Source organism: Panthera pardus, unplaced genomic scaffold (assembly GCF_024362965.1).
Source record: "Panthera pardus isolate Hobbes unplaced genomic scaffold, ASM2436296v1 HiC_scaffold_2, whole genome shotgun sequence".
NCBI classification, from domain to species: Eukaryota; Metazoa; Chordata; class Mammalia; order Carnivora; family Felidae; genus Panthera; species Panthera pardus.
The window spans coordinates 16934497-16961565 of NW_026526765.1; positions in this window are offsets into that span (position 1 = coordinate 16934497).

Consider the following 27069-nt stretch of genomic DNA (forward strand, 5'->3'; position numbering starts at 1 on the left):
AACAGGCTTAGGGGTGGAGCAGCTATTCTCATGTTGATATCTATTTGTGGAAAATACCATATGGTTCTTTAAAATGTTTGTAAGAACCTTACCTGATAGGAATATTGCATAGGTAGCCAAAGAACGTAATATAGAGCATAAAGATGGAGGGGGAGTTATTTCCCCAGCGATTTAAGTAAGCGATGCCGGTGTCTATATAATTTGAGCAAAAGACACATTTCTACAGGTGCACCCACAAACTCAGACTTTTCCTTTGTTTTTGCTGTTTACCTCATTGAAATCAGAATATAAGCATGTTTTAGAAAATTGCTTTTATTAGTAAGAAGAGATTATTGGTATATTCTACATTTTTATCTCCTTTTTTAAATTAGCTAAAATATGGATATAAAATCCTCTAAGTCAGCCATTTTCCTATTGCTCAGAATATTCAAATTATCACTTTTATAAATAAAATTGAACTGGTTAGAATCTTACATATACTTTGCACATATGAGTGGGCATTACTCTAGGGTAAATTCCTGAAAGCAATATTATGCAAATAGTAAGTTACATACCTATTAATACAACTATCAACACAGCAATAGTGTATCCAGGTATACATATACCCCTTCAAAAATAATGTATATATTTGGCGCTCCTGGGGCGCTCAGTAAATTGAGCGTCCAACTTTGGGTCAGGTCATGATCTTACGGTTCATGAGTTCAAGCCCCGCGTGGGGCTTTGTGCTGACAGCTCAGTCTGGAGCCTGCTTTGGATTGTGTGTGTGTCTCTCTCTCTTCCCCTCCCTTACTCACACTCTCTCTCTCAAAAAATAAACATTAAAAAATAATAACATATATTAAAAAATAATGTGTATATTAAAAATGGGGAACTCATTTATTACATATCTCTATTCTCACAAGAATGGAATGATAAGGAACAAAATAGCTATGCATGGTTTAGATTTAGAAGAGAAGCAGGAGGGCGGGAGGGATGCTCACTCTCAGGTCGATGTCTTGAACTTTACCTGATTTAAGTCAAGGTACAGGAACTTGTCCAATCTTTGCTGTGACAAAAAATCACGAAATTAATAAACAATGACACAAATACAAAGAAAAAAAACCATGAGATGATTTGGATGTAATCACTCTTAACTAAAGCTTGAAATGAATCACAACTCAATCTAGACATGGAGTAGAGAGCTTATCCTTAGGCTGCAGGTATACCTTGCAATTTTGAACAAAATTATTTTCTACTCACCTCGCATCTAACAGAGTTGAAAATTAAGTGAATTTCAAGTGAAGTCAGGTGAAGTCATTCCATATTCATGATTCAATGTCTACCAGACAGAAATAGGATTATTTAAATTAGGATTTTGAAGAGCGTAATGGGGAACTATATTAATGATTTGTGAAAAGTGGTCCAACAGTCTGAAAATGACACAAGTAAATAATGTCTAGTCAAAATTTGGTTCTCGTATGGATACTGCTATAGAAAATTATATTGACTTAAAATATAACCTGTGCTTAAAGAAAAGATTCGAGAAATGTAAGAGAAAGGTAATTAACCCATGCCAGCCAATTTATTTTAATTGCATTCATCTTTTCCAGTTTATAAATAAGTGCTTCTAAGATGCTTCTTTCATTTTAAATTAAAAGCATTGAGCATGCAGTATTATAAGGCATCCACTTTGCATTATTAACAGCTCAGTGACTTTATTTAATTTTTTTTCCTATTTTAAATGTATGGTAAGAAAGCATGAGACATTATACATGAAAAAAGTCATGGAAATACATTTATTGAGAGCTACCTCTCATATATACATGTATATGCCAAAGTAATTAAATTTACACTTATATAATAAATGAAAGGTCAATAACATTAGTTCCAATATTTCATCAATCATCACTTCTCTTTTAACAGAAAACTACAAGATTTAACTCCTTTATTTCTGTTATGTTCAAATGAATCTTCTGGATTGACCTTGTTTTATGTATTATCTGTTAAATTTTAGTGCAGTTTAAGAAAAATGGATCCAACACTTCATGTGAAATTTTATATATTTACATATTTTTACATCCAATGAGGTCTTTATAAAGCCATTATTGAGAATTTGGAAAATACAAGTACTAGTATTTCCATTATGCAGCATCATTATGAAAACATCAGTTTGATGTTTTCTTTTCCAGGCTATATTTCTGAGAGTGTATGTGTTTGTGTAGGCATATAACTAATTAAATGAAATTGCATTCATTTTGAGCAAATAATTTATGTACAATGCTGTTACTTGGAATTATATTCATTATATTTTTGCATCCTGTCAAATGTTGACTTGAAAACATGCTTTTAATAATTACATAGTATTGAAACACACGTGCAGGTCATAGAATATAGGATAACTAGGTTTTAAATATTGTAGTTGTTCAGAAAAACTAGTAACAGTCTAGATATTATGGAAACAAAATGGTATAGTTGTGAGGGCAGAGATAACTCTAGGCTTGGAGAATTACACCTTTGCCAGTTAAAGTGTTTACATTTTAAATTTAAATTTAGTGTTTAAATTTAAAGTATTCACTTTTGAATAGCATGTTTTATTTTTACTAGGAATTATATTATTCATTGGAAATTATCTGTGTGCCTATCTTTCTTTTTTTTTAACGTTTACTTATTTTTGATTGTGCAAGTGAGGAAAGGGCAGAGAGAGAGGGAGACCCAGAATCTGAAGCAGGCTCCAGGCTCTGAGCTGTCAGCAGAGAGCCCGATGCGGGGATCGAACTCACTAACTGTGAGATCATGACTTCAGCTGAAGTCCTACACTTAACCCACTGAGCCACCCAGGAGCCCCTGTATGCCTATCTTTCTAGAAAAGTATGGGATCCCTTAATGATGGAAACGATGTCTACATGGTTATTTCTCAACCCAAAGCAGAGAATTCAGCACATAAATATCATTTATTCATTGACTTTTTCCCCAGCTTTATTGAGATATAATTGATATATAACACTGTGTAGGGGTGTGTGTGTGTGTGTTTAAGTTTATTTACTAATTTTGAGAGAGAGGGAGGGAGAGAGTGACAGTGTGAGTGGGGGAGGTGCAGAGAGTGATAAGGAGAGAGAAAATCCCAAGCAGTCTCCACTCTGGTAAGCTGGTAATGCAGAGACCTGAAGCAGGGCTTGAACTCACAAAACCGTGAGATCATGACCTGAGCTGAAACCAAGAGTTGGACTCTTAACCAACTGAGTTACCCAGCCACCTCAACACAGCATAGGTTTAAGGTGTACAACCTGTTGATTTAATACATTTATATATTGCAATATGATAATCACTGTAGAATTAGCTAATACCTCCATTCACCTCTTATAATTATCATTTCATTTTTGTGTGTGTGCTAAGAACATTTAAAATCTATTCTCCTAGCTACTTTCAAATATATAATCCAGCATTGTTAACCAAATCATCATGCTGTACATGAGATCCCCAACCTTGTTTATCTTATAACAGAAAGACTTTCAAAATAATTCATTGAATCATTTATAAATCAATAAGTGATTAAAGTAAGACTCTCAACCCGTGCACTCTTGATGCAACTTATGTGTTGTCTAATATTTATTTTGTGTTAGGATAAAAATATGAACGGATTTTATATGTACGTATTAAAGATCTTATACAACTTCATGGCGGGATGTGGGCAATTTCCAGGCAAGATCAGTATGCATTTTTTTTTTTTTCTGATGTGTAAGGTAGTACAACGAATTGTCTCATGGGTCTTCTATAATATTTTATTAGTCACATTCATTTATTTAGTTATAAATCAATTTTGGGGGTGCCTGAATGGATCAGTCAGTTACAATGTCTGACTCTTGATTTCGGCTCAGGTCATGATCTCATGTTTCATGAGATTGAGCCCCACATCAGGCTTGTGCTGGAAGTACAGAGCCTGCTTAGGATTCTCTCTCTCCCTCTCTCTCCCTGCCTCTTGCTGGCGTGCGTGCTCATTCTTTCTCTCTGTCTCTCAAAATAAATTTTAAAAAAATCCTTTAAAAATTAAATAAGTAAATAAAATCACTTTTTTTAAGGTAAATGTAGTAAGACTACAGTGTGATAGAATCTCATGTTTTAAAAGGTAAAAATCAAATAACTACCTTTACTTCACGCTTTGCCACGTTATCTAATCCTTCAAACATTGTGTCTTCACCCATGAGAATATGATAAGGAATATGGATCTACTTTGCTTCACAGTGATTTGGTGGGGATCAGACAAGAGAATATCAATGACTATAGCCATAAAATGTAATTTAGTATATAAATGAGTTATTGCATTTCTTTATTAAATTCAGTGTTTAGGTTATGAAGAAGTAACACTTAGAACGCTTTAAAGTAGATGAACTTTAAACTCTTTGTAATTCACCAAGGAATTAGCTTAATTTTTCAAATGCAATGGGTAGGTTTTTATTTTTATCTAGCAAATACAATTAAATTGTTACTTCTGCATACTTTATGACATTGAATACTTTGTGTGATTTATACTTACAGGCACAAATTCTTTATCCAAACTCATGACTTTGGAAAGGCTTTGGGAACCGAAAGATGTGTTTTTGTTTTTGTTTTTGTTTTATTTCTCGATATGTTTGATGCCCAAAATTACTTACAGTGGCACGAAGGAAATTTTAGATCTCAGCATTCCTTGCAAGAGCAAATGCCCGTGCTAATTACTGATAAGTAGTTTATTGTTGCTCTTACTTTGCTTGATTATTCCGTGAAAATCTAAAAATGTAATAATGTAGAAAATGTATAAAAATACCTGCCTGGATAAAATCAGATGGCAAGATGGCAGCTGTCAACATCAATATATAAGAAATGGTTTAACACATCGTGCTGTTGAGCATTTCTCCGGGGTCTCTTTGCATTATATGAGATGCAGACATCATGAGGTACAGCTTGAATAATCAGAGCACAGTTACTGAAGTTTATCGTGAGAGCAATGACCAAGAACCAAGGAAAAACAGAGAAACATCCAGTGAGGTGGCAATGAAGGTCTTGACACTGTGTTACCTGAGAGACCACTCAGTGAGGAAGTGAGCACGTCACTTAGCAGACAGGTTGTCATGAAATTATATAGATTATACCATGATGTCTCAAACTTTGAAAATGAGTGTGGATATTCAGGAGTCTGAATATGGAAAGTTGAAAATAATCATAGGGTATAAAACCAAAATTTATTGTGAAAAACTTCTGATCATGAAACAGCTGAAAATTATATTGGAAAATTTATCATTGAATATGTTAAAAATCTTCATTAAATATATTACAGAATCCTTAGTCCTGGCGAAAAAAATGCAGATTTATAACACTAGTCAAACAACTCTGGCCTAAGATTGTATCCTCCAAAACATGTCATTATTTCTGAGTAAATATTATAAAATATTGAAGGATACTAAATACACTATAATTGTTGTTGGTATGCAAATACTGATGACGCATAAATTAAAAAGTCATAGTTCATGTAGCAAACACCAACACCTGAAATACTTAAAAGTATATAAAATTTAGATAAGCATATTTATTTTAAAAAACAGAATCACAGGTAACAAGTAAAATATTTTCTTACCCCTTTAATAATTACATTGCATCAGTAGCACAAACTGATTATAGGCAAGATGGGTGGGAATAAAAGTGTAAAGTTTTATTTTCCTGGCAAAATGTCCCCACACATTACTTTCCAGGTGTGAAAAATGTAGTATTTTCAGCATTTACTCCCAACCGATGTAAATCTGAACACAACTTTGGGAGCAAGGATACTTATCTTCCATGAATAACACATATAATCATTCTGATTGATTGATTGATTGCTTTATTGTGTGCTTGCTACAATCAACAGATTTCTCAGACTTGAGAGTTCATGAAAGTGGTTAAGAATGCTGTTTACCCAGTTGCTAATAACAGTTTGGTAAGCCACCATTAGCAAATGCCTGGTGCAGACCTTGGCATGCAATGATGTCTGAAAATGAACTTTAAAAGGAAGACTTTAAAACAATTTGGGTTGCTAATGAGAAAAACCACCTCGCACTCTGCTATATGTATGCCAACATTTATCAGCTGAAAGTGTAAAATAAGTTAGAGAGAGCTGACATCCTAGACATGATACACATTGACTGGGAGGCACTGCTCATGCATTTCTTGAGAGAGTGAAATTGCTGAAATAGGGTTGAACAGAAAGACCCGAGACTAGTAGTGTTGGTGTGCATGACATTGTGAACTATTTGAAAAGAAATATCTTTTGGCATGACAAAAATATGCGCTCATGCAATGTTTGGTCTTCGGCTGTTGAGACAGAAATTTCTGTGAATGAGATTAATGAGTCAGACCCCACTGGAAGAGGTCTTTATAAAGACTAGATACCCTGGTCAGCTTCGGTAATTGAGCACCTGGTATCCTTCTCATCATCAAACGTTCAACTCTAACATGATGGTGATGACAACAGTGATTTACCTTTCTTTCAAAGATCCTCAAACGCCCAGAGTAATTAACATTTATTGCACGTGTCAAGTATTTATCTTGGTCTACGACTTATTACATACTGCTCTTAGAAATAATATATGCTATTCTAATTATATAACCAGGCCCTGACAGGTTGCCAAACTTGTAACCAAGTGCAAGCTTGTTCTTCCCGCTGCACAATATGCTATTAAGAGGCAAGATGTTGGGGCAAGGAAAGTGCCTTTTTTCGGAGAGCCAGCTAACTGAAGAGATGGAAACCTACTGTACCAAACAACTGTCTCCCCTTGACAGTAAATCCAAACTTTTTGTTGTTGTTGTTGTTATCAAAAGGGAAAGTGAGAAACGGGTGGAGTCAAAAGTTGACTGAAGTCTGTAGACATCCCAGGAAGGTCCTGTAACTTCTCTGTCCTTGGTCAGTTGATTTTTGCCTGTACGAATCTGGTCGTGTAATTCCTGTGAATCTTAATCATAGCATAGTCATTTCTGCACATACTTCCTTATCTCCTCGGGTGTAGTAGATTTCAGGTTAAAAGTAGTTTTTGCAAATCTTCGCTGTAATATGCCTGTATGCTGGGATAAGAGGAAGTTGCTAAGCTATAGGTCACAGCAATAGAAGCAATATGGGGTCAAACATGCTAAGTTTCTCCCCATTATAATTATGGTCTAAAATTATCCTCCAATTAAAACAGAACTGCTACTCAACAAATAAAGGTTAAGTGAACTTTAATAGTATTAATAGTCTTTTGGAAATCACATTAACTGTAAATATTAATTTGTATGACGCTGAAAAATGCTCCAAACCCCACTTGAGTTGTCAGTAATGCATAAAATATGCACTGTATAAAGTTATTTAATTAAAAAATCTGAATTCTGAAAAACATCTGATCTCAAATATATTGGGTAAAGTTTCACGGGCCAGTTTTAAATAATTAATTAACTTATGCAAAGTAAATATTTGCTCAATAGTTATTTCTCTCAAACACTTGACATAACTATATATATTTCACATGGCAAACATAAAAAAAATAAAAGAATGATGCCCTAATATTGTTAACCAGTAATCTAAAATAAAATACTTTCCAAAATATTTATGTTATCATTCAATTTACTACTTATTATTTATTCACTCATAAATGGGTATCTTCTTTCTTACATTGTTCCTAAAACTAAAATCTTTTATTTATTTATTTTTTTAAAGTTTATTGGTTTTTGAGAGAGACAGAGCTTGAGTGGGGGAGGGGCAGAGAGAGGGAGACACAGAATGTGAAGCAGGCTCCAGGCTCTGAGCTGTCAGCACAGAGCCCCATGTGGGGCTCGAACTCACTGACAGTGAGGTCATGACCTGAGCCGAAGTCGGATGCCCAACCGACTGAGCCACCCAGGCACCCAAAACTAAAATCTTTTCAAACCAATAGATTATGAATGTTAAATTCCTATGATAGGTTCAACAGCAGTGGTTCAGTAGAAATAACAGTAGACTAAGAGTACTGAATTATTTTTTCTTCATATATTAAGTATATCATTCATTCTCTGATTCATACTTGAGTATTAAGGTCATGAAGGAGTATAAGGCTATACATAGAATTTAGTCATATTCTAGAACCTTTGAGTCCAAACGCTGTAAAATCATATATGTATGAATATGAATATGTATGAATCATATAAGAATATATAAGAATAATGCATAATATATAAGAAGATGTAACATACCATGAGAATATTATAAGAACATATTACTGCTTTGTCTTCCTCTTTTAACATTACTGCTTTAAGGGCACCTGAGTGACTCAGTCAGTTGATCATCTGACTCTTGATTTCTGCTCTGGTCATGATCCCAGGATTGTGGGATCGAGCCCTGCTTCAGACTCCAGCGTAGAGCCCGTTTAGGATTCTCTTTCTCTCCCTCTGCCCCTCCCTTCCACTCTGGCTCTCTCTCTAAAATAAAACAAAACAAAACAAAAAACAAAAAATCAATCAATCAATCAATCAATACTGCTTTAATAATCTGTACCATGTCTCGGGGCGCCTGGGTGGCGTAGTCGGTTAAGCGTCCGACTTCAGCCAGGTCACGATCTCGCGGTCCGTGAGTTCGAGCCCCGCGTCAGGCTCTGGGCTGATGGCTCGGAGCCTGGAGCCTGTTTCCGATTCTGTGTCTCCCTCTCTCTCTGCCCCTCCCCCGTTCATGCTCTGTCTCTCTCTGTCCCAAAAATGAATTAAAAACGTTGAAAAAAAAAAAAATAATCTGTACCATGTCTCAATTTATATGTTTTTCAAAATCTCTCAAATTGTAGCATTATCAGAAACATATTTAACTTTTGTTGTGAGGCTTTTGTTTAATAATTCTTAAATGACTGCAATAAGTAAGTAGAATTGTTATTTTTTTTATATTTTTATCTATCTTATTTCTTGAATTTCAGATTTGATGAACAATTTTATATAACAAGAAACTCTTTATCCTGGCTTAAGACTTCTGGTGACTCCTAGAAAGTGGTCTCTCCTCCACCACCTGAATTGAAAACATTATCTACACAGAAAATAATTTTTAAAATGCATCTTTATAAGATACTATGTCATGCCTATTATGTGTATAGCCTGTGATGCAAAAAGAGGCAATAATTACACTAGAATTCCTGGCCTTCGGATCTTATCAATCTTAGAAAAATACCTAGAAGATTGACTGAAGATAATAAACGTTTGCTGTCACAAAGATATAAGAAAATATTTGGGGAAAATAATGATGCGAGAGTTGCAAGTAAGATAATAAAGGAAGGAAGCAATTAAAACTACCTCTTTTAGTCCACACATCATCTAGAGCTTCTTGTTTATACAAAAAAGAGCCTAATATTTTGTGCCTCATAATTCCAAAAATTCCTTTGAAACCTTCAGGAGACAGAGAAGCCACTATGAACTCAAGTAAACGCATTTCAAGCAGGTATTTGGAAGAGAAAAGAGAGAAATGCCATTTTAAAAACAGATTCAAATATATTGTCGTAAAAGAGTGAAGTCACACTATTCGATTAGAAGAATAAAAGTGCGATGATAAAAAGTTGTATATAGATCAAAAGAGTAAACATTAAATTCTCTTTCTGTGTCTGTGTGTCTTTTTCTGTCTCTGCCTCTGTCTCTCCTGCCTCACGATCTCTTCATTGATATAATATGGCAATTCCTAGCGACCATTCCCCATAGTTCTTTAACTGTGAAACCACATTAATGGATTATATTTTTAATTTACTTTGTTTTAATTAGTTAAATCCAATTTAGCTTACGTATAGTGTGATAGTGGTTTTAGGAGTAGGATTTAGTGATTCGTCACTTACAGGTAACACCCAGTGCTCATCCCAACTAGTGCCCTCCTTGATGTCATCACCCATTTAGCCCAAACCCCACCCAACACTCCCTCCAGCAACCCTCAGTTTGTTCTCTGTATTTAAGAGTCTCTTGTGGTTTGCCTGCCTCTTTGTTTTTATCTTAATTTTCCTTCCCTTCCCCTATGTCCATCTGTTTTGTTTCTTAAAATTCCACATATGAGTGAAGTCATAGGATAATTATCTTTCTCTGACTGACTTATTTGCTTCGCATAATACATTCTAGTTCCATCCACATTGTTGCAAACGGAAGATTTAATTCTATTTTATCACCAAGCAGTATATACATTATATATATATCTATATACATACACATACATATGTGCGTGTACATATACACATATATATGTATATATACACACACATACATATATAGTCATATATATGTGTATATATATATACATATGTGTATATATACATGGGTATATACACATATATATCCATATATACCCACACACACATACACACACACACACACATAAGCACATACATATACAATATCTTCTTTATCCATTCATCAGTCAACGGACATTGGGCTCTTTCCGTAATTTGGCTATTCTTGATGGTGCTGCTATAAACATTGGGGTGTATGTGCCCCTTCGAAACAGCATTTTTGTATCCTTTGGATAAATACCTAATAGTGCAATTGCTGGGTTCTAGGGTAGCTCTGTTTTGAATTTTTTGGTATTAATTTACTTTTAAGTTTTGATCCTTGATAATATTGATAGATATACATAAACAAGTATAGAAAGAACAAATCATGGGTCATTTTCCCAAATTCAGAAATGTATTAATATTATAAAATCAATCATGTACACTATATATTCAATAATATATTATGTATAAATTATTCATTATCCAAAAATTATATATATAATATATAAATGAATATGATTTCATTTAGCTTCTTATATTTCATTTTATGTTGCCCTAAAAAATAAGACAATAATCCACTGGTACACAGAAGTATACCTATCCAGAGTTTTAACAGCTGGCATGATTGTGTCCATATCTGTTTTGAAGTATGCCTCTGTACTAATTGACTGGTAAATGTTGTATATGTACCTGAAATCTTACAGCAAATAAATTGTCTAAAGTTGTCTACTTCAGATTTTATCAAAAATTGCCTCACTCATTACATCCATGATAACCACTTTTTTTTTTGTAGTCACACATACAAATACACACAGTATTCTACTTATTTGCTTCCTCCAAATTCTTTTTCCCCAAAAAGTCCCAAAGTGTTTCAAACTCAAGTGGTTATCTATCTTATATTTAAAATAATGCTATGGTGAACATAGCCACTTATATTATTTAGAATTAGCGAAGTTTCAAAATAGAAATATCCTATTAATATATTTTGGTCTTCACATCTTCATATATATATATATGTGTGTATATATATATATATGTGTGTGTGTGTGTGTGTGTGTTTGCATTGAGTATACAAATACTAAAGCAAAGTACTAAATAAAATATTTCAAGAATTATTCCTACCTTTAGCAAGTTATTTTCATTTGCTGCTTGAATACAATAAGTGTGTTATAAATAATGTATTCTAAAGAGTTCAAGGAAGTTTTCATCATCTAATTTGAGCTCCTGATGACATACCTTTTTATAATCTAAATTCTCATCCAAATAAGGACAACGTGATAGAAAATGCAAAAAAAAAAAAGTACACGTGTAATCATTTCTGCAAATCTTTATAGAATGTGGTGTTTTATTACTCTTGAAGACAAATAAAAATTTTACATGAAATTCTATTCAAAATAGCACTATTCAATTTAAGACTTTAATCATTTACCCCTGGAGGTCAAAAAATGGTAGTTAGCCAATTGTTTCTGTCACCAGTAATTTTAGTCCTATGATTATGAGTAGTTGTGACACATTCATCCAGTATTGATTAGACTATGAAATGTCATTATGAAGTGGAGTTAATAATCTATAGAGGATTTATTTTTTTTTAAATCAAAGTGGAAAATTCAGAGGTGTTAAAGAAATAGAAGATGTGAAATCAGTGTTTCGTAGTCAATGGGCATGATTTGGGTCGTTTTTATCTATATTTTTATATGTGAAGTGTCAAATGTCTGTTCAATTAAAAATAAAAGAAATATATTTATATTAAAAGATGTTTTATATCTAATCAATACAAATATGTTTTACTTGAACATTAAGCATTTTAATTTTACTGGATCTTCTGTGGGTGGGTGTGTTTCAATGTCTTCAGTTCAATAAAATAGTCTACTTGCATAATAATATCATATGTATCATATGCAGCAAGACCTCATATGATTCTAATAGTATTTGTAGAGTATGGAAAATATATTGAATCTACATGGAAAATACGTACATTGATTATGACAGTAGGTAGGATTCTCAATTTTAATTAACAAAAATTTATTGTTAAAATACTTAATATGAAAGTATTCATGTTGTCACAAAGGCTAAGCAAATAAAATGAAGAAAAAAACAACTAGGGTGTATACTTTGAAAATAACTTAGTAACAATATCTTATCCCTGAGATAAAATGTATCATGCATTTCTGTGTACGATTTCCACGTGAGTAGAGGTAAAGTGTTCAACTCTAAAAAGTTGCAAGGGATTTCTCTTTCTGACAGCCACAGTTTGGCTAGTTTGAAAAGACTTTAGAAGGCAGAAAACAAAAACAAAAACAAAAACAAAAACAAAAAACAAAAACAAAACAAAAACAAAAACAAAAACAAAACAAAAACAAAAACATGTTATATAAATTATCATTACCTTTATTTTTAAATGTTCTTTAAGCTCACAGGAAATGAGGAATTTCCCAAAGGCAAGATACAACAACAAACATAACCAAGAGACAAAAACAAATGGGAGAGCAAAATGTAGAACTATGCTTCCTCACCGGGACCAAATGTCCATCCTAGGCAGATGATCACTGTTAAGATCTATGCCGAAGGATGAGAAGTTTGACTTTGAGTCACTATAAGAGGGGTAGGCAATTAAAATTGAGGCATAAAGGTTATTTGTTATAAATAAAAGAGAGATCTGAAAAAAAATAAAAAAAAAAACAACCTTTCAGAGAAAGACTCCAAGAATAAAATGTGTTTTTCTTTATTTTTTAATGTGTGATAGAAAGACAATAATTACGTTTCCTGATAAAACCTAAGGTGAAAATTTAAAAGAATGCTCTCCAAACGTACAGGTAAATTATGGCATATTCATAGGATGGAATATTATATAGGCATGATCAAAAACAAATTGTCGATCTACACAACACCATGATTGAATGGTATAAATCTTAAAAGAACAGGAGGTTATGATTTGTATCATACAGTTTTAGGGAATTTGAGCAATGTCAGACCATATTAGTGTTATTAATAGTCAGAAGAAGGGTTATCCTGGAAGAAGATAATGATTGGAAAGTTTCTGTTATGGGGCTCCTGGGTGGTTCAGTCAGTTAAGTGTCCGATTTTGTCTCAGGTCATTATCTCACAGTTTGTGATTTTGAGTCCCATGTCGGGCTCTGTGCTGACAGCTCAGAGCCTGGAGCCCTGCCAGGATTCTGTGTTTCCCTCTCTCTCTCCCCCTCCCCTACACACGCTCTGTCTCTCTGTCTCTCTGTCTCACTCTCAAAAAAAATAAATAAACATTAAAAAAAAGCTTCTGCTATGCTAAAAATATTACATTTCGTTATTTGGATGCTGGCTGCCCAGGAAAGTTTAATTTAGGAAAATCCATCCACATATACATTCATGATCTGCACACATTTCAGTATATATATAACTATTCTCTAAAGCTTTTGATTAAATAAAAAGGGAAGACTTCAATATAAATTATGGTGTAAAGGATTATATGTATTTGGTATGATACTACTGGATTCATTGATCATGGCTATATTTCCATGTATGGACTTCCACCATCCACTCTGCTCAATGGGCTGCAGAGGTTTGATTTCAGATTCACAATCAAATGTCTAACACAAAACAGGCATTCCCCTGCTGTAAGTTGACTTAGTATTTCCTAAGAGTTTATTATAGGAAACAATGCAGCATTCAAAGTAACAGTATAACATAATTTTGAGACCCCCAGGTGCAAATTTCAACTCTCTAACTTGACAGTTTGACATGTGGTTATGATAAATGAAGTAGAGTATTTGTCCACACTTATCAGTGATGGCTTGCCAGTTTTAAGCTGGTCAGAATGTACCCATTCATATAGCTTGAGCCAGGAGCTCACTTGATCACTCTTAATTTGATGAAACTGTCTTCCTGTCAAGGTTCACTGCTTGAGCATGGCCAATTTCCTTGAAAATAGCTCCCTCTTGTGTCCTTATCTAAGTTAACAGGTTCTTATCATACCCAAGGTGACCCTCTAGAAAAATCCTTTCCATGTCCAGTTGGTACCATTCCAGTTTCCAAAACTCTGAGAATATCCTACTACTTTGGGGTCAGTGATAGCTGGCTGAGTCATCAAAAGTGCCGACTACGTTTGGTGATGGTGAAATTCAAGTAAATTATATGCATCAAGTGATGTGTCCCATGGGCAATTATCAACTGACCATATTTAGAGATATATTTCAAGGTGCACTTGAGTCGACATGCAAAAAATTAAAATTAAAGTTAAAATAAAAAATTAAAAAAACACGCTTCCCATAATTGTCTTTTCTGAAATTCCAGAAAAAAATCATCACTCATCTGTAGCCATTATATTACATCAATACTTACCCTCTTGGACATTATTCTTGTTTCTTCGACAGCCACTGGTATAATGATCTATCTATACATGTGGTCTAAAAACAATGCAGAAACTGATGGAAGAGAGACAGAAACAATGGTTTTGCCTTTGTACCCATGCAGTTGTCCAAAAAGGATGTCATCTTGGTTTATAGCCATATCATGTAAGAGCTGCTCACTAACAGCATAAACCATACAGTCTAATTCTAAGATAGTATTTCTGTTAAGCCAAAAAATGCTACAGAAATGATAAATTCACCTTCTGTTAATGAGTAGTATCTCAAGAAATTCTGGTTGATATATTTTCTCCAAATGATATCTTTTTCTCCCCAAAGTGGTTTGGGGATAAATATTATATTATAATTGAGCTTCAGGTAGATTCTCCTTACCTTTATATGTAATGTTTATTTATTTTTGAGAGAGAGAGAGAGAAAGAGAGAGAGAGAGAGAGAGAGAGAGAACAGAGTAGGGAAGAGAAACAGGGAGACAGGAAATCCCAAGTGGGATTATTATTTATTTGTTAGTTTGTTTGTTTGTTTGTTGTCAGCGTGGAGCCCTACACAGGGCTCAGACCAACAAAACCATAAGATCATGACCTGAGCTGAAATTAAGAGTCGGATGCTTTATCAACTGAGCCACCCAGGTGCCCCTAGTCTCTCCTTTTTTATGAAAAAGAAATCTTGGACTTCTCCCGACTTTGAACATAACTCAGCACCACATCCAAAAGAAATAGAAAAAAAAATAGTTATCTTGCTTTGTGAAATGAAGTCAGATAAGAAGTGATGTTTTCCTTTTCTGGGTTCCTTAACCATCTGTGTGCATCTTTTCAGTTGGCTACAATTTCTTTCTACCTCCACCCCTGTGTACTATACATTAGCTGAGATTTTGTATCCCGGGTTGTGATACTGAAAACTCATGGGGATAACCTTAGCATAGCTGCCATTGTGCATATTTTCAGTAAGAAGGAGTCAGTTTTATAATGTAATGAATTTCTGAATAACAAACTGAATAAAATTATCAACATTTCTTATTTTAAATATGTATAGTATTGGACATGTATTCTTTTTAGATTTACAAAAAAAATAAGAAGACGAAGGAGAAGGAGGAGGAGGAGGAGGGGAAGAAGAAGAAGAAGAAGAAGAAGAAGAAGAAGAAGAAGAAGAAGAAGAAGAAGAGGAGGAAGAAGAAGGAAGAAGAAGAAGAAGAAGAAGAAGAAGAAAGGGAAAGGAAAGGAAAGGAAAGGAAAGGAAAGGAAAGGAAAGGAAAGGAAAGGAAAGGAAAGGAAAGGAAAGGGAAGGAAAGGAAAGGGAAAGAAATAGGAAGATAGTACAAAGAGTTCCCATACCCCATACCCAAAGTCTCCTATTATCTTATATTGGAAGAGTGCATTTGTCACCATTAATTACCCAATATCGATGCATTATTATTAACGAAAATTCATTCTTTGTTCAAAAACTATTTACTTAGCTTTTACTCACTTACTTTTTTCAATTCTAAGGTACCATCCATAATACTATATTGAATTTAATAGTTATGTCTCCTTAAGATCCTTTCAGCCATAATGGTGACAAAGACTTCTTGTTTTCATTGACCTTGATGTTTTCAAGAAAACTGGTAAGCTATTTGGTAGAATAGGCCTCCATAGGAATTTTTCTGATATTTTTCTCATCAATAGACTGGAGTTTTGGATTTGGGGGAGGAAAACTATAGAAGTAAAATGCCATTGTCATTACAACAAGGTACATATTAGAAACATGACTTTGAAAACACAAGAGGAGCACTAGGGTGGCTCAGTCGGTTAAGCATCCAACTCTAGATTTCAGCTCAGGTCATGATCTCAAGGTCATGAGATTGAGCCCCAGGTTGGAATCTGTGCTGGGCTTCCAGCCTACTTGAGATTCTCACTCTCCTTCTCTCACTGTCCCCCCACTTTGCACGTGTGCATGCACTCTCTCTCTCTGTCTCTCAAAAAACCAAACCAAAACAACAACAGCAACATAAAAGAAAAAGAAAAAAAAAACAGAAAGAAACATGGTTCAACATTGCTAATATTAACCCTGATAACCTAGTATTTTTGTCATGTTTCTCCACTGTTATACTAATCTTTTTTCCCCCACCCCCTTTCCATTCTATACACTTTGGAATAGAGTCCTTATGGACAGCTCACACCTAAGGCATGATTCACCTCCTTAGGGGGAAAGAATCTACAGGAATTAGCTATAAATTTTTGATACAATAAATTGTCTATTTTATACCACTTATTTATTGAATCATGTAATCATAACACTATGGACCTCTGGATGTATATTTTATAAGGATTATAATCCAATTGTATTTTATTTTGTTGCTTAGATTTTCTAGTTTTAACTAGTGGGAACTCTTCTGTTGGTTTTGTGTCTCTTTGACATACTGCCATCATTGTTTCTTTTACCTCAATAGGCTCTTCCTCACTTTGGCAATGCAAAGTGCTTCAAGGTCATTTTATTTATCTCCTGCCCATGTCCTAGAATCAGCATTTCTCCAAGGACACTGTCTGATTTCTTTTATTGGAGGATCATACTAGAAACCAATATCTGTTGCTAAGTGTGTTCATTAAACCTGGGGTATCATTACTTCTAGATTTTCTCAGCCAACAGGGCAAGAGAATGTATGCATGTGTACCACTCCATGTATATACACTTTATATCTATCTATGCATTTATCTATGTGTGTGTGTATATATACACACACGTATGTATACATACATATATATTAGACATTCAGATACATAATAGAAATACAGATGTAGATATCTCAACATATATAGAGAAATACAGACAAATATAATTAATATAAACGTAAATCCATATGATGTTTCAAAATTTATCACTACATAGATCATTGTAGTCTTCTATTCTTTTTTTATTTTAAGTATTTATTTTAATTTCTGTAGCCTTCTTGCCTTGCTCCAGAGAAGCCTTGGTTCTCTGAGAATTCTTACATCAACAGTAAGAAATATGGCTCCAACTATCTGCCATCCATTTACTTAATTGTTCAATTTCTGTGCACATGTACAGTGATATCAGAATTATTAAACCATATCTCCATGGCGAACAACTTTATTAACTAGAGAAAAATTCTTACATGTAGTTGCTTTAGGCTTTAGCATGACAGACTTCACTGTTTTTCAAAGCTACTTACTTCAATAGTTTTCTCTCTCCACTTTTCATAAAGTTGCTTCATAGATTTGTAATTTAATTAAATTCTCTTATCACATTTTGATTCCATCGTGGGATCACCTGACCTCCTGAATGATTTTTGCTATTTTGTATATATTCAAGTTTATTCTTTATGCTATAAAGTTTGATGAGTATTGATAAATACACCATGTTTCTACTATTGCGACATTATACAGAGTAATTTCACTGTCCTAAATAGTCCCCTGTGCATTATCTATTCCCATACACCCCCTCTTCAAATCCTGCCAAGTATTATTTATTTCTTACCTTTATCGTTTTTCCTTTTTCTTTAATCTCATATAAACAGCGTCCCACAGTATGTTGACTTTCAGACTGTTTTTTTCACTTAACAATATACATTTAAGCTTCACCCATGTCTTTTTATAGCTTGATAGCTCATTTATTTTTATTGCTGAATAATATTCCATTTTATGGTTCTACCAAAGTTAGTTAATTCATTCATCTATTGAAGGACATCTTTGTTGCTTCCAGTTTTTGACAGTTATAAATAGAGTTGCTATAATCATTTGCATACAAGTTTATGTTGACATAAGTTTTCAAATTAGTATAGATCTAGGTGCAGAATTGCTGGGTAATCTGGTAAGACTATATTCTGCTTTGTCAAAATGTGCAATCCCATTTTGCATTTCCACCAGTAATTAATGAGTATGCCTCTTGTTCTGCATTCTCATCATAAATGTTTATTGTCACTTTTGGGGTTTTATATATCCTAGTAGGGTATAGTATTATCTCATTGTGGTTTTAATTTGCATTTCATAACAAGTAATGAGCATAGTTTCATATGCTTATGTGCCATCTGTATATTTGCTTTGATGAGGTGTATGTTTAGAATTTGTCCCACCATTTAACTGGAATGTTTGCTTCCTTAATGTTTTTTGTTTTTTGTTTTTTAGTTTATTTATTTATTTTGAGAGAGGAGGAGGGGCAGAGAGAGAGGGAGAGAGAGAATTCCAATCAGGCTGGACATTCATCACGGAATCCAATACAGAGCTCCATGCCACAAATCATGAAATAATGACCTGAGTCAAGATCAAGAGTCAGATACTTAACCAACTGAGTCACCTAGGTTGGCTATTCAACCTACTGTTGAATTTTAAGAGTTCTTTGTATATTTGTACACAAGAGTTCTTTGTATATATTTGGAGTTCTTTGTGAAATATGTGTTGTAAAAATATTTTCTCGTAGTGTATGGCTTGTTTATTCACTCTTTAATAGAGTCTGTTGTGAAGCAGAAGTTTTTAATTTTAGTACATTCCAACTAAACAATTTTTTTTCATATACCTGCTTTTAATATTGTACCTAAAACCATGTTTCCACTATTTACAAGAATAGTGGAAAGCCTAAGGATATGTAAAATTTCTTCTATGCTTTTATAAAAGTTTATAATTTTGCATTTTACGTTTTTGATCTATTTTGAGTTCAAACTTGTGTAACTTGTAAGATATCTACATAGGTTAATTTGTTTTGGATGTACAATTGTTCCAATACTATTTGTTGAAAATGTTAGGGGATTATCAACCAATTTTACACCATTAAGTACAATGTTAGCTGTAAATATTTATAGATGTGTGTGTATATGTGTGTGTGTGTGTGTGTGTGTATATATATATATATATATATATATGTATATATATATATATCCAGTTGTGTAATTTCCTCTCTATCCCCAGTTTGCTGAGAGTTTTATCATGAATGTATGTTGGATTTTGTCACAAGGTTTTTCTGCATCAATTGATATGATCATTTGATTTTTATTGTTTAACTGTCAATATGGTTGATAAGTGTGGTTAACTTTTAAATGTAGAACCATCTTTCCATACCTAAAATGAAACCATACTTTGCCAAGATGCATATTTCTCTCAATTTATTGTCATAGTACATTTACTTAATATCTTATTAGGATTTTTTTTTTGTCTATATTCCTGATAGCTACTGCTCTGCAGGTTCTTTTCTTATAATTGTCTTTTCTAATAAATTACTGAGTCAGAGTAGAGAAAGTGCCTTTGATAAAACCCAATCTAAGAAGTTTTCTGAATGGAGGTACTTAGGCTAGAGATGCAGATATGTGTCTGAGCATAGCTGGCCTGAGGGATGTGACAGCAACTTCTCCTGGAAACTGCAATTAACTTGCTGTGCACCAAGACTGGTGTGGATAGAACAGCTTTTCTCCCTCCCTCTACCTCATGAGGTCTCCCAGGCAAAATCTTGTCATGTCCTCTGATAGGCCTGAAAGGTCACTTACGGGATTTGAAGTAAAACCAGACTCCTCCTTAGCTTCAACCCTTGGTCCTTCAGAAGCCTTAGTAACTAATATGGCTTACCTACCATGGACTCAAATGAATGGAACATTCAGGTGCTCTAAAAATAACTGGTGAATTTACACGAGGCAGATTATTATCAAAATTGACCCAAGCAGCCTGACAATGCTTGCCTAGAGGAATAAACATAGCTAGGAGCTCCAAACACTGCCAATCAGGAAAAGATGTCCCAAACGTCACTCACTTTCTGTCCAAGCTTCATAGAGGACTAGTGTATTTTGTCAGTTTCATTGATCCAGATTTAATAGTAGGAGTTGGCAATCAAATAGATTGTTCCAGAATCATTTGTTGAAAATTTAAGGGGATTATCATCCAGTTTCTTACCACTACATAATGGAATCTTACCATCAAGTATCTCAAGTGTCAGAATCAGTTATTCCCCAGATTTATCTATAGGAGTGAGCCCTCTGTTTCTGCCATATTAATTAATCATCATCATCTACTGCGAAGGTGCCTTTACGGTTTTAAATTCTTTCTTGGCTTATTTCTCTGAGAAGAAATACATCATGACATCATCACTATAATGAATCAGTTTTATTTTGATACTGACTACATTGAACTCTGGCTTCTGGATTCAATATACTAGACACTTTAGATACTCTACCTGAGTGGTGATGGTGATGTATTTTGTAGCAATCTCTATAAATAAGTGATTTTTTGCTTTGTTTCCTTTCAGTGTTAAAATGGAATAGGAAACATTCACCATGTCTGTGGGACTTCCTGCATAGCTTTCATCGTGTATGATAATGTAGAAGATAAAATGCATGAATTTATTTTAGCCACAAAAATCAATAGTTATTCCTCATGAGCTCTAGTATAAGAGACACTCAAGATACAAGTAAAGAAATTTGGTGGGCATCCGCACCCTTTCTCCCAAAATTCCCTAAAGGTGAGATTTCTCATCTTTGCAAACTATGGTACTATTTAGTATTCCTGATGAGGGAGAGTTCAGGAATTTTAAGTATCACCGTATAGCATGACCGATGACAACTGGGAAAAATGCACACTTACTCAAGATCCAACCATAAGAAATAGTTGGCAAAGGTTTCTACACCTTGCACTCATCCAATCATGTGTTTCTGAGTAAGTGATGCCACCACAGGGTCTCCTGTTTTCTCCTTTTCCACTTTGCTATTTCGTTTTAACACTAGTGTCCTCCACTGTAGTATCATTTTACCCACCAAGATCTACATTTGACTTGTTGAGAACCCCTTCCCACTTCCCATGAAAACAAACAAACAAACACAGTGGAAAAAAAAATTCAACTCTGCTCTGTTGAAATACATTTTCCTAACATTTGAATATTTTGAGGAGAAACGTGACCTCCACAACCCTCCTTATTTCCACCCCTGCCTTTCCCTCAGCTTCGTCTCCCATCCGTTTTCTTCTCAGTTAGTCTACACAACTTTTCCAATCAACCTTCAGTTTACTAAAGATTCACTGGTTTCTCCTCTCAGGTTTCTTTTACAAAGAATATTTTCCTCCTCTGCCACCTTCCCTAGCTAGCCCAAATGCAAGTTTTAAGTTAAGTACTGAATAGAGTTTAAACACCTCCATTAGGGAAAATTCTCATGATAAACTTTACTTAGGTCCCCTGTTGTCCATTCTTATAAGAGACTGTACACAAATTCCTCACACATCAAAACTGTTATTATTTACTCAATATTTGTCTTTGTGCCCTGATTAGATATTAAATTTTATTATTAGACATGATGCTTTTCTTGATCATTGCTTTTATGTTACAAAGAATTCAGTGAAGAGTAGGTTCTTAAATATGTGTTAAGTAAATGTATAAATTATTATTTTTTCATCTGGCATATTATTTTGCTAGGGCTCCCAGGATAAAATACCACAGACTAGGTGCCACAATAACAAAAATTCATTTACTCACAATTTTGGAGTCTAGAAGTCCAAGATCACGGAATTGGCAGGCTTGGGTTTTCCTAAAGCCATTCTCCTTGACCTGCAGATAGCTTCCTTCTTGCTGTGTCCTCACATAGTCTTTCCTCTGTGCCTGTGTGCATCCTTCCTGTCTCTTTTTGTCCAAATATCCTCTTATCAGGGCACCAGTCAGATTGGATTAAGGTCCTTCCTAGCAACATCAATTTGAATTAGTCACCTCTTTAAAAGCCTTATGACCAAATCCCAAATACAGTCATGTTGTGAGGCACTAGGTGTTAGGGTTTCAACATATGAATCAGTGACGTTGAGTAGGCAAACTGTAATCCATAGTGTCTGGGAAATGGAATCAAATATAGTTGACAAAATTCACATAGCTTTTTCTTTTCTTTTGTTTTGTATTGTTTTGTCTGTTTCTCTTGAAGGTGAGTTCTCAAGGACAATGATAGTGCTTATTCCTTCCTGTTTCCACCTAATAGCCAGGCACTTACTAGAGAATGGGGGAAAAATGTTCGTTAAGTTTAACTGCATTACATTGAATGAAAGGTAAGGACACAAATGAGCTAATCTACCATGGAACAATAGAAGTTTACTTAACATATAAAAATTCTTAATGGATTCATTGTATAAAATTCTCATAGAACCTGAGACAGAAAACAGCAACTTCTCTGATTGTCTTTGCAGTCCTTAAAATATCCCGTTCATCTTCTTACACAATTTTAACGTGCTGTTGAATCTATAACCATTCCAAGTTAACTGGTCTGGATATTTTCAATGTTGTACTATTAGATTTTCTAGCTTGGATTCTGCTGTGAAGTAATGAGAACAAATGAAAAACACCAGAATTGCCACAAAGAAGTAATCAAACCAGCTTCTCTCTCTCTCTCTCTCTCTCTCTCTCTCTCTCTCTCTCTCTTAAGATGAATCAAGTCTTGGTGCACCTGGATGGCTTAGTCATTTAAGCATCTGACTTGGGCTTAGATCATGATCTGATGGTTTGTGAGTTTGAGCCCCACATCGGGCTCTGTGCTGACAGCTCAGAGCCTGGATCCTGCTTCAGATTCTGTGTCTCCCTCTCTCTCTCTCCCCCTCTCTCTGCTCATGGTCTGTTTCTCTCTCTCTCTCTCTCAAAAGTAAACATTAAAAAATTTTTTAAAAAGATGAATCAAGTCTTAGGCAATTCATCATATGTTTGCTTAGCAATACTAACCTTGAAATTCTCATTAGCATAAACAGATCATTTTATTATTTCTTTCAAATCATGAATATATATTTATACCAAACTCTTTTAACTGTATGCAAAATCGTTAAACTATACCTAGTATGTGTGGGTTTTATCTATTAGCACTCTTTATACAACTTCAAGATATTTAAGTTGTAGCTACACATACAGGATGAAATTAAATCAGGCTTTCTGGAACATTTACATCTCCCAGAAGTGGAAAGATATTTGATCATTTTTGGAATATGAAATTATGATGAAAGTTGATGTGATATGTTTTCTGTAAGTATTTGTAGCCTGAATAAGTGAACCCCAAACATTTGCTCTTCCATATAAATCAGTCAACAAGTATCTTTCATATATTGAATTTTTTCATTAAATGTAAAATTGTTTGCTGCCTGCATTTTTCTATTTGAAACTTTGAGACCTACAAACCCTATGTCTATTTTTTTCCACAATATTTGTGTCTATGTGTCTTTCATAATAATTGAGATGATTATTTTTTGTTCATTTATGGGGTGATTAGTAATTTGGTTGTGTGTTGGGGGGGGGGGAGTGTGTATGCCAAGATTGGTTGACATTTTTCAACTGTTTTATCATGTCTGTTGAAGTGACTTTTTTGACCCAGAGTGGTTGCCTGATAATTCTCAATATAAATGATGAAAAGGGACCCAAGGACAGAACAGTGTCACATAGGGGATGACAATTGTGAACAATGTTATAAAAGGACAGGTAAAGAATTCTCTGGAAACGTATAAAAAGATAGTAGATACTAAAGCAACCATTAGAATAAGAAGGAATAGAAAGTCCTCAGCTCAGTGAGGCTCCCCTGCTCTCTATGGGCCTCAGTTCCTGGTTCCTCAGGGAAGGAACAACCTGCCACAAGCCAAGAGCCCCGGCTATCACTTCATAAATGTGGCTTGACTCGAGGATTATGGCCTTGCGGTACCTGTCACGGACAGGAAATTGGTACTTAATGTAGATTATCCAGTTTTACATTCTTTGTGGTGGTAGGGCTAGTCAGGCACCACATTTTCTTTACTACATTTAGAAATTTTACTTCATTTTATTTTTAAAATGCTTAAGATACATTTGCCTAATGACAAATGATGCTAAGCAACTCTCCATCTTACACGTTATTCAAACATTCTCTTCTGATATTTATCTATGCAAGTTTTTATCATTCTTTCATAGAAGGGTTTAAGCCATGAGGTTGTCATTTCTCCATTTTCAACTCTCTGTACTTTAACACACCACCATTTTTTTCCACTTGACTTGAACTCTTCATTCAAACTAAACTAGTCAAACACAGGGGCCCCTTGCTCCACCAGGGTCTTGTCTCCTACTTGAGTGATAATATCACTAAGTGTTTGCTATTATGTGTCATATGCCATTAATTCCCTTTCCTAAAGGAACAGAGTCATCTTTGCTTACAAACACAACCAGTTCAGATAAGCAATCTCAGATTTCCAGTTTTAAGGATCTGTTACCTAATGTTGCTGTTAAATATCTCGTTAATCAGTATTCAATCCAGGGAAAATGAACTGTCTATGTATTTTATCAGAAAGAGTTAAGTAGAATAATTTAGGTTAATAGTCTTAGGAATGGCAGTATATTCGTTTGCTGGGGCTGCCATAATAAATACCACAGTCCGGGTGGCTTAAACAGAGATTTATTTTCTCATAGTTCCTGAAGCTAGAAGTCAAAGATCAAGGTTCTGGCAGGGTCAGTTTCTTCTGAGGTCTCTTTCCTCGGCTTACAAATGGCAGGCCTCTTGGGGACCCAGGGTGGTTTGGCCAGTTGAGCATCCAACTTCAGTTCAGGTCATACTGGAGCAATTCATGAGTTCAAGCCCCTCATCAGGCTCTCTTTTGTCATCACAGAGCTCTTCCAATCCTCTGTGCCCCTCTCTATCTCGTTGCCCCTCTCCAGCTCATGAGCGCACACCCACACTATCTCTCTCTCTCTCTCTAAAATGAATAAACATTTAAAAAACTGGCAGTCCTCTTGTTGCCTCTTCATAAGATTGTCCCTCTGTGCATGTGTGTTCCTGGTACATCTCATTATATAATAATCTCCTCTTCTCTTTAGGACACCAGTTAGATTGCATTAGGGCCCACCCTAATGTCCTCATTTTAAATTCATTATCTCTTCCAAGACCCTATCTCCAAATATAGTCACAATCTGAGGTACTGGGGGGTTCAGGACGTTACCATATAAATTTGGAGGGGATGCAATTCAGCCTATAACAGGTAGGATAGACCAGGTTTCTAGGTTGTTCTTCCAGAAACGACATCCAAAACACCACAGAACTGATTCTCCAGAGATACTATTGCCTCCACTACCATCTGAAAGATTGGGAACAGGAAGCCACACATGGAACAGCAGAATTCAAGCACACACTGTCAAAACAGGCATCGAGGGATTGGGAAATAATTGAGAAATGCTCTGCAATGTTTGTCTGCTACCCTACCCAGAACTGACTAAAATACTTTTAAGTCATCATGTCTTTATTAAATGTTTTTACCTTTTTAGCCTATTTCACATTCTGGTTGCTTCCATTTTCTTGATTCTTTGAGCACAGATGGGCAGGTATGGTACTTTAGTTTTGTTCAAATATTGTCATTAATTGTGTACACATCTTTCTTGCTTCATTATCATTTTTCTTATTGACAGTCACAGACAGTCATCGATTGTTAGACTTTCCCTTTGAAATGTTCACTTTGCAATCATTTTAAGGAGCATGTTAAAAACTGTGCATTTGTAAAACAAATTTCCCATCCAGAAATAAAGCGGTTTTTGGCTCAGAACATTTTTCACTTTGTTTATTACATAGACATTTTGAAATCTGTAATCAAGTTTGATTTTGGTTTTAGAATACTCCTCAGATTCACTGCCATTCATTCTGCAAGATAAACATCTTAGTTGAATATTTGTCAGAGACACATTCCAGTGGAAGTTTATACATAAGGAAGTGGGAGACGGAGACTGTAAAGAACATCTTTCAACAGATTAACGTGAGTATGGAGAAATCATGGAAATTCAACAGCCGAATTTACATTTATAGATAATCCTTTCAGTCGTTTTTTGAGACTAGATTTCCTATAAAAAACTGGATATGGTAACTCCCAAAATATGAAAAGTCGAGGATTTAACTCAGAGTGTTTTTCTAAAAGCACTTTTTATTGCATTGTTTACTTGATGGGATTCCATATTAATTATATTTCTCACTATGTTGGGGGAGACTCAATAGGAAAAACTGGTGAATTTTGGGTGGAGAAACCTAAATTGCCTTTGCATAGCTGATTGTGGGGTTAAAAACATTGGCCCAGCAGACATCTCTTTGCACCCCCGTATTCCCTTTCCCTTGTCCTATATCATTATACCTGCAACCCAGAGAGAGGCAAGGTCCACCTAAATGAGCAGGTTCTTGACTTTGATTTGCTCATATTCTTTAAGGCTCAGTTCTCTCTGTTGAAAGGTCAAGAGCTTTTCTTCTTTTCTTTCTTTTCTTTTCTTCTTTATGCTTTTCAAGCAAATGTATATAAAATATACACCCAAGGGGCGCCTGGGTGGCTCAGTCAGTTAGGCGTCCTATTTCAGCTCAGGTCATGAGTTCAAACTCACTGCTTGTGAGTTCGAGCCCCGCATCAGGCTCTGTGCTGACAGCTCAGAGCCTGGAGTCTGCTTCAGATTCTGTCTCCATCTCTCTGGCCCTCCCCTGCTCATGCTCTCTCTCTGTCTCAAATATGAAAATTAAACTTAAAAAACTAAAAAAAAAAAAAAAAAAAAAATATATATATATATATATATATATATATATATATATA